Raw genomic sequence first — 8,884 nt, forward strand, 5'->3', positions numbered from 1 at the left:
ATTATTATCCAAATATCTTAGAATTAAGTGTTCAATTACTTTCCTCAATAGAAAAATTTGATGTAAAATTTGAATTTTACTATCAGTTTTTATGAGAAAAATTATAATGATGAACAAGTGAACCGATTTGATCTTTTTGTCACAGTTGCATTGGACACTACACTCACCGGCCATTTTATTAGGTACCCCATGCTAGTAACGGGTTGGACCCCCTTTTGCCTTCAGAACTGCCTCAATTCTTCGTGGCATAGATTCAACAAGGTGCTGGAAGCATTCCTCAGGGAGTTTGGTCCATATTGACATGATGGCATCACACAGTTGCCGCAGATTTGTCGGCTGCACATCCATGATGCGAATCTCCCGTTCCACCACATCCCAAAGATGCTCTATTGGATTGAGATCTGGTGACTGTGGAGGCCATTTGAGTACAGTGAACTCATTGTCATGTTCAAGAAACCAGTCTGAGATGATTCCAGCTTTATGACATGGCGCATTATCCTGCTGAAAGTAGCCATCAGAAGTTGGGTACATTGTGGTCATAAAGGGATGGACATGGTCAGCAACAATACTCAGGTAGGCTGTGGCGTTGCAACGATGCTCAATTGGTACCAAGGGGCCCAAAGAGTGCCAAGAAAATATTCCCCACACCATGACACCACCACCAGCAGCCTGAACCGTTGATACAAGGCAGGATGGATCCATGCTTTCATGTTGTAGACGCCAAATTCTGACCCTACCATCCGAATGTCGCAGCAGAAATCAAAACTCATCAGACCAGGCAACGTTTTTCCAATCTTCTATTGTCCAATTTCGATGAGCTTGTGCAAATTGTAGCCTCAGTTTCCTGTTCTTAGCTGAAAGGAGTGGCACCCGGTGTGGTCTTCTGCTGCTGTAGCCCCTCTGCCTCAAAGTTCGACGTACTGTGCGTTCAGTGATGCTCTTCTGCCCACCTTGGTTGTAACGGGTGGTTATTTGAGTCACTGTTGCCCTTCTATCAGCTCGAACCAGTCTGGCCATTCTCCTCTGACGTCTGGCATCAACAAGGCATTTCCGCCCACAGAACTGCCGCTCACTGGATGTTTTTTCTTTTCGGACCATTCTCTGTAAACCCTAGAGATGGTTGTGCGTGAAAATCCCAGTAGATCAGCAGTTTCTGAAATACTCAGACCAGCCCTTCTGGCACCAACAATCATGCCAAGTTCAAAGTCCCTCAAATCACCTTTCTTCCCCATACTGATGCTCGGTTTGAACTGCAGGAGATTGTCTTGACCATGTCTACATGCCTAAATGCACTGAGTTGCCGCCATGTGATTGGCTGCTTAGAAATTAAGTGTTAACGAGCAGTTAAATAAAGTGGCCGGTGAGTGTAGATACCAGTGACTTGAAGTAATGATGTTTGATGTAAACAAAAAAAGAAGCTGAACTTAATCTGCTTTTTTAATTTAGTGTAACTTAGCTTGCTACATTTCTCTAGTCGGTTTCTTTAGTGCAGTAAGGATTCATTTAATTTAGAAATACTTAATTTTCTAAATAGCTCTTCACAATAACATGTCAGAAACATTACCCAAACAGTCACTTCAAAGCCATCGGGTCCCTTGTAAAGATCTTGACAGGAATTATCTGTAAGTCTTTTGTAAAAAATGGGGTTTTGCCATATATTAAATAATTGTATGTGCTCCCAGTCTCAGAAAAGAATTTGCATCAGGATCAGTGATGTGGAATTCACAATGTTCTGCTTCATTAGAAATGGGTATGTTGCATTTGCTGTGACAGCGTTGTCTCATTTTATTATTGTTTTATATCTTAGACTGACTTACTATCATGGAGTGAAATATCAGTGTAATAACTCAAGAAATCAATAAATTATACATCTACTAATCAAAGTGTATCATTTTCAGGCATTCTGAGCTGAGTGATTTTTTTTTAGTAGTGCAGAGATCATAGTTGAGATAAAGTCTTGTTTTATTGGTTAGTTTGGGTATATTTATTCTATATTACCAAAAACGTGTAATAGTGGTGTATATGTGAGGTATACTTTCTGCCTGAGCGCTACAAAACAAAAGGCATACAGAAAATAGTATTGTAATGGTGTTAAGCCTGGGTCTGGAATTTGGGCCATTCTAACATCTGTTTTGGTCTTAATTGTTTTGTTGTATCTATGGCTGGATGTTTAAAATTATTGTTCTGCTGAAAAATGAAGCCCTTTCCCAGTCTTAACTCCGTAGCACCCCCCATTTTCTTCCAAGAGTGCCCCGTATTTAGCTGCCTCCAACCTACCATAAAGTATGATAAATGTCCTTGCTCTTGCCAAAAGGAAGCAACCCCACAGCCGGAATGTTGACGCTATTTCATTGTGGAGATGTCTTGTTCACAGTGAGGTTTCTATTGGTGTTCTTCCTCTACTCCATATCATTTTTATTGAACACCAGAAATGCTTTTTTTTTTTGTTATTTTACCAGATCATCTTCTTTCACGTTTGCCCTGTCTCCTACATAATTTCTGGCAAAGCTGCAAACAGTTCATCACAGACTTCGGGGTCTTTCTTTTTGGAAATATGCTATAAAAAACAGTGATGTGATCTGCAAATCATGCATATTTTGTTTAAATATTGGTCGGTGGTATTTTTGACATGGTAAAGGTAATATAAAAACAAAGCATCTTGTTAGTCTCTGCCAAATTTTTAGAACAAGCATTTGTGGATTTGTAATAGTTGGATATCAAAGAATAAGCAAAATCCCAATAACCTGCAGGTTATTGGGATTTTTATTAGCCCATGGGCTGGAATATTCTACACTGATTCAACAAGTAATTAATATTCTGTTGGTGATTTGTGTTATCTTATAATTGCAAAAGTAGAACACACAGACGATTCTTATTTTTTTCTAAAATAGCTGCATCTTATTTCATTCCTGAAAACCAAATTTGGAGTATATCCATCCAAAAGGAATTTCCTGTGCAACTAAGATAGAGAAATAAATAAGAATATTCAGACACATTTTCATGTTTTACTTTTAAGTACAAACATTTACTGGAGTCAGAGTTTTAATCTGTAATGTCAATTTTCATAAATTGTTTTCTGGTTATCCATATTTTATTTTTATATAAAAACAAATTCACTAGAATTATGTACTATGCTTTTATCCCCCTCCCTTCTCATTATGTTGGTTACTTTTACTTCTGCCTTTTTATTTCCTTCTTTTGGAGACGGAATAAAGGGCTGTTTGTTTAGTTAGTTGAAATGATCTATTTCACTAAATTAAACTTTATTGCTTGAAATAATTATAATAATATAAAAAGATTGTAAAAAGTATTTTTTAGCAGCTATAAACTTTGTAGCAGCTGACATATGACCATGACCATTAAATATAAGGAGTGCCTCCACTTAGGAGTGTGTCCTCACAAGGAACTCAAAGTTACATTTTAGGATATCTTGTGTACTTAACTGAGTAGACTTTAGAGCAAAGAGCTATTTCCCACTGAATCGAGCTAGGTAAGAGTTGCATATAGCTGCAAAATTTTACATTTTACTTATATATTACTTTTTAATAAAACAAAACCTTTTATTTTGTTAAATATCTACCCAAGGAAGTCTGTTGCTATCTTAAATGTCCAAAATCAGGAAACCAAAAAATATTCATAAAAATTAAGTATGGATTTGCTTCAAAAGGTTATTATGTAATGTAAATATATATATATATATATATACTAAAACATAATTTTGAAGCTTATTAAAGAAAACCAAATTTTGAAAAAATTTGTATTGTTCTTTAATGTAATTCTAATGTGAACATTTAATAAAATATGATTCTAAGAAAAAAACACTAAAGATTATAAGACTAGTACTTGTTATTACAGTACATTAGTTAGTTCTTTATAAAATTATAGACACTATTAATAGCGATTGAAGAGGGTCCAAAGAGCTCCAGAGCCGCAGGTTGTAGACCCCTGCTTTAGAGTCATACCTGCACAATCTTAACAAAATCTCCCCAAGTATTAACACAGCCGCCGTTAATTATTTGATTGCTACTTTTGGAAATGTGAAAAAATGAAAACAATGCTGGAAAAATGCAGGAATAGTAGCAAAGTAAAACTGAACAAAAACAAACATTGATAACATCATAAATCAGCAAATAATAGTGTAAGGTGCACAGCTATAGGTTTTTATTTGTTTGCGAAATTATTAGGTGATATATCATAGGTATTGCATGTTTTACAGAAGAACACCACATGTGTTTATATTAAGGAAGTGAAAGGAAAATGCAGCTCCCCAAATCAAGCCATAATTTTTTTGTCTCTGCACTGGGAATTGTTCCTACATCTTTGAAAGCAGTGGACAGAAACCCCCGTGGGGTCCGACCTTTTTCTCAGTAGGTTGCATTTGCTCTAATATGAAATGGAATCAATATGGCTGTCATGCAGAAGCACATTCAGGCACTCACTTAAGCTTGATTTCAATCTCCATCCACTTTTCTCCATTTCCCTTTGAAGAGGGATAGATGGTAGTAAGAGACGGGGGATGGGTGCAATCAGCAACCCTCCCAAACAAAGACACACAAACACATACACACATTAAACACTTACATAGTGTGGCCATTCAGCCAGGCGGGGAGCTGAGTAATGAGTGGTTTTAGTGGAGAGGACAGCTCACCTTCTTACCAACTCATCTCAAGGAGACTTCTGATCATCGCTGTCAACTATGGCTAAGCACTTTAAATGGATACTAAAATGTGTGTATGTCATTGTGTAATATGAGTGAAGAGAAACATGTTCATGTGTTAAATCACTAAATGGGTAGAGGAGTTTAGTGATTTTCACCTTTGTAAATCTGCTTTTGAAGGTTTGAGGAAGAGTTACTTCCCAGTAATCTAAAATTGCTTCTCATAACTATTAGGACCGATTCATTAACAGATACATAATGAAGTATTTTGTGCATGTGAAGGTGTGTGCATATGTGTGTGAAGACAATCAATCATAAGTTGTCATACAGGTAAGGGTCTAGTACAGTGTCAGCAAAGGTGAAACACATAAACTTAGATTAACGTGAACAATGCAGTAAGTGTATACAGTTTCTCAATGCATTATCCAGCTAAAACTTTGGACAGAATGTGACATAAAAAGAAAAATAGGTAGCAAAAAAGGTCCTAATACTTTCAACACCTTCTTGTGAAAGGCCTCATACTACTTTACCTTTTTCAAATTCTTAATATTAGAACAAGGGTTTTATTATGGTAGACCAACACAAATTTTAATATAATACCTGGAATATTAAAAGTCATATTTTTACGAAAAAACATTTAACCAGCTGTGGTGTTATTCAGGTCCTTTTAATCTGATATTCTTTAGTGAAATCCAGAATATCTGTAGATTTCAGGTATCGTTCAATTGGATTCCACCTCCAGGTGACTTAATTTCAGTTTAAGCTTAAGTCTCCAGAGGAGAACAAAGGCATTATGTCGATCAGGGCTATGAGGGATATGGGTTTTGAGAGATTCAAGAATAATGCTGTTGGGCCCTCAGGATTGTGTGCTGAGCTGTGTTAGGGTTTCTCTTACCTTTCCTCCTCAGAGCCTCCAGCCCTGAAGAGCCTCCAGCTGGTTCCTATTGGACGCAATCAGGTAGCAGTATTTAGAGGAGTGGATTTCCTGGGACGGACGCCAGTCGGTTAATTTCCACGCAGTGGTAACTTACCAGCTAGCTCTTCTTAAACTGAACTCTGTGTCTTGGCTCAAGCTCACCTCCTTGTCTTCCTTGTCCCCTAGAAGCCTTGCAGTTCCAAGCCGGTTCTCTTCTCAGTCCTCCTGGATCCATCCTCCGCTGCTCACCTGCCTGTCCACCCTCTGGAGCTCTCAAGTCGAAACCCGACACCTCAGCCGAACTCCTTCTCTGTGGGCTCATCCAACCTCCCCTCCATCTGCTCCGCTCTCCAAGGATCTCTAAGGAGTTTGCATCTTTTCTAGTTAACTCAGTTCCCCAGCCCGAATCGAATCTAACTGATCTCTCTCTCTGTGCAGTTCCTGATTAAGCTGCTGTTTCCTGACAATCTTCGCCATCTCTCTGTCAAAACTTTTCAATAAACTTTCTAAACCGCTTCCTGTTTCGTGTTGTGTCTGCGCCAGAGTCAACTCTAGAATCATGTCAGAACCGACTGGCCAGCAAGACTCTGCAGCACAACTACGAACCGCTCCATCTGAACAGGGAGTTCTCCTCGGCCGACACGATTCGGCTATCTCTACTATTGCTCAACAACAAACCTCAATCATGCAAACCCTTAGCCAACTGTCACTCCAAGTACAGGAATTAAGCTCTAAATTGCCGTCTCCTTCTCCTCCGAAATCTAACTTACCTGTTGGTTCTGCAGCTTCTTCCAGGTCTCCCATACCTAGAGACGTTGTTTTGCCCACCCCGGAGCCATTCGGCGGCGACCTGAACAAGAGCAAAGGATTCCTGCTACAGTGCTCCCTAGTGTTCGTGCGGTCCCCGCAGTCATTTCCAGATGACGCAACAAGATCTCCTACGTCATCGGCCTGCTCAGAGACAAGGCTTTTAGGTGGGCGGAAGCAATAATTGATGAATCTAACATTTATGACTACTCCTTCAGAGAATTCTTGGAATTATTCAAACAAACATTTTGTCTACATGTTGGGGAGGAAGAAGCAGCCAAAAAATTATGGACTTTGAAACAGGGAAACAAGTCTGCTGCCGAATTGGCAATTGAGTTTCGCACTCTAGCCGCCGACTCAGGTTGGAACGAGACAGCCCTCAAGGGGGCGTTCCAACATTCCCTTAGTGAAAAGCTTAAGGATGAATTAGCCTGCCGAGAGGAACCAGAAACCTTGGACCAGCTAATTAATCTAGCCATCCGAATTGACAATAGGCTCAGAGAAAGGAACCGTCAGAGAAATATAGCTTCCCCGCACCAAGCTTTTGCTATAACTCCTAGCCCTCAGTCTCAGCCTCGGCCACCTTCTCCAGAACCAATGCAGATTGGCAGAGCTCGGCTCTCACCTGAAGAACGCCAACGGCGGTTGTCTTCAGGGTGTTGTTTGTATTGTGGTCACTCTGGTCACTTTATTTCCACCTGTCCGGTTCGCCCAAAAGCCTTTGCCCGTCAGTAAATCTGAGGGTACTGGCGGGCAAAACCATGATTCAAGACAACCTCCGCTTAACTTTTCACTCATCCATCTGCCTAGACCATAAAAAACTCCCCGTGCTCTCCCTAGTGGATTGCGGTTCTGAACAGAATCTCATCAGTCCAGATCTCGTTCACCAATATAAAATTCCAGTTCAAAGACTACCAACTCCTATTTTTGTGTCAGCCTTAGATGGCAGCGCTCTCAAGACCATTACTCATCAGACTGTCCCTCTTCAGTTTGTGTCCCTAGGCAAACATCACGAGCAGATTTCATTTTTGGTTTTTCCCACTAAGAATTCCCCAGTGGTTTTGGGCTACCCCTGGCTAATCAGACATAATCCCCAAATAAACTGGCCTCTATCCCGCATTGAGTCCTGGAGCCCTGAGTGCTCTAATAGCTGTCTCCGCTCAGCACTCCCTCCTCAGAGTTCTGTGTCCAATCCCCAGCTACCTCCTGCTGACCTCTCTAAAGTTCCACCAGATTATCATGATCTACAACGCGTCTTCTGTAAAGAATTAGCCCTCTCCTTGCCTCCTCATCGGCCATATGATTGTGCCATCCATCTTCTTCCTGGCACCCCTCTTCCCTCAAGCCGACTATACAACTTATCCAGACCTGAACGTCAGGCCATGGAGAACTATATCAACAGTTCTCTTGAAGCAGGTATCATCTGTCCCTTCTCATCTCCAGTTGGGGCTGGATTCTTCTTTGTCGAGAAAAAAGATAAGACTCTCCGCCCCTGCATTGATTATCGGGAACTAAATCAGATCACTATCAAAAACAAATACTCTCTTCCACTCATATCCGCCGCCTTTGAACCCGTAAGCCAAGCCACCATTTTCACTAAACTCGACCTCCGTAATGCCTACCACCTGGTCCGTATTCGGGAGGGGGACGAGTGGAAAACCGCTTTCAAGACTCACATCGGTCATTTTGAATATCTGGTCATGCCTTTTGGCCTTTCTAATGCCCCAGCAGTTTTTCAGGCCCTCGTTAACGATGTCCTGAGGGACTTTCTAAACAAATTCGTTTTTGTCTACATAGACGACATCCTGATCTTTTCCAGAGATCTGGAGGAACACAAGACCCACGTCAGACAGGTTCTCCACCGTTTGCTAGAGAATCGCCTGTATGTTAAGGTCCGAAAAGTGTGAATTTCATGTCCCTTCAATCTCTTTTCTTGGTTTTGTTTTTGAGGGTGGACAGGTGAAGACGGACCCAGCCAAGATCAAGGCAGTGTTGGACTGGCCAACCCTTGAAACCAGAAAGCAGCTCCAGAAGTTTCTTGGATTTGCCAACTTCTACAGGAGGTTAATACGAAACTTCAGCGTCATCGCCGCTCCCCTCTCCGCCCTAACCTCCACCAAAAGACCCTTCATCTGGACCCTTGAAGCTGAGAAAGCCTTCTCTGAGCTCAAGACCCAATTCTCTAAGGCACCCATTCTTATTCATCCTGATCCCACGGCTCAATTCATCATGGAGGTAGATGCATCAGATACTGGTGTTGGGGCTGTACTCTCCCAGCGGTCCCCAGCAGATAGTAAGCTCCATCCATGCGCCTTCTTTTCTAAAAGATTCTCTCCTTCTGAAAGCAATTATAACATTGGAGACAGAGAGCTCCTAGCCATCAAACTCTCACTTTAAGAGTGGAGACACTGGCTAGAAGGCTCAGAACTCCCAGTGGTTGTTTGGACTGACCATAAGAATTTGTCCTACCTCCAGAATGCTAAGAGACTTAACTCCCGGCACTC

This window comes from Cyprinodon tularosa, unplaced genomic scaffold (assembly GCF_016077235.1).
Source record: "Cyprinodon tularosa strain WSP-4 unplaced genomic scaffold, ASM1607723v1 ctg436, whole genome shotgun sequence".
Taxonomy (NCBI): Eukaryota; Metazoa; Chordata; class Actinopteri; order Cyprinodontiformes; family Cyprinodontidae; genus Cyprinodon; species Cyprinodon tularosa.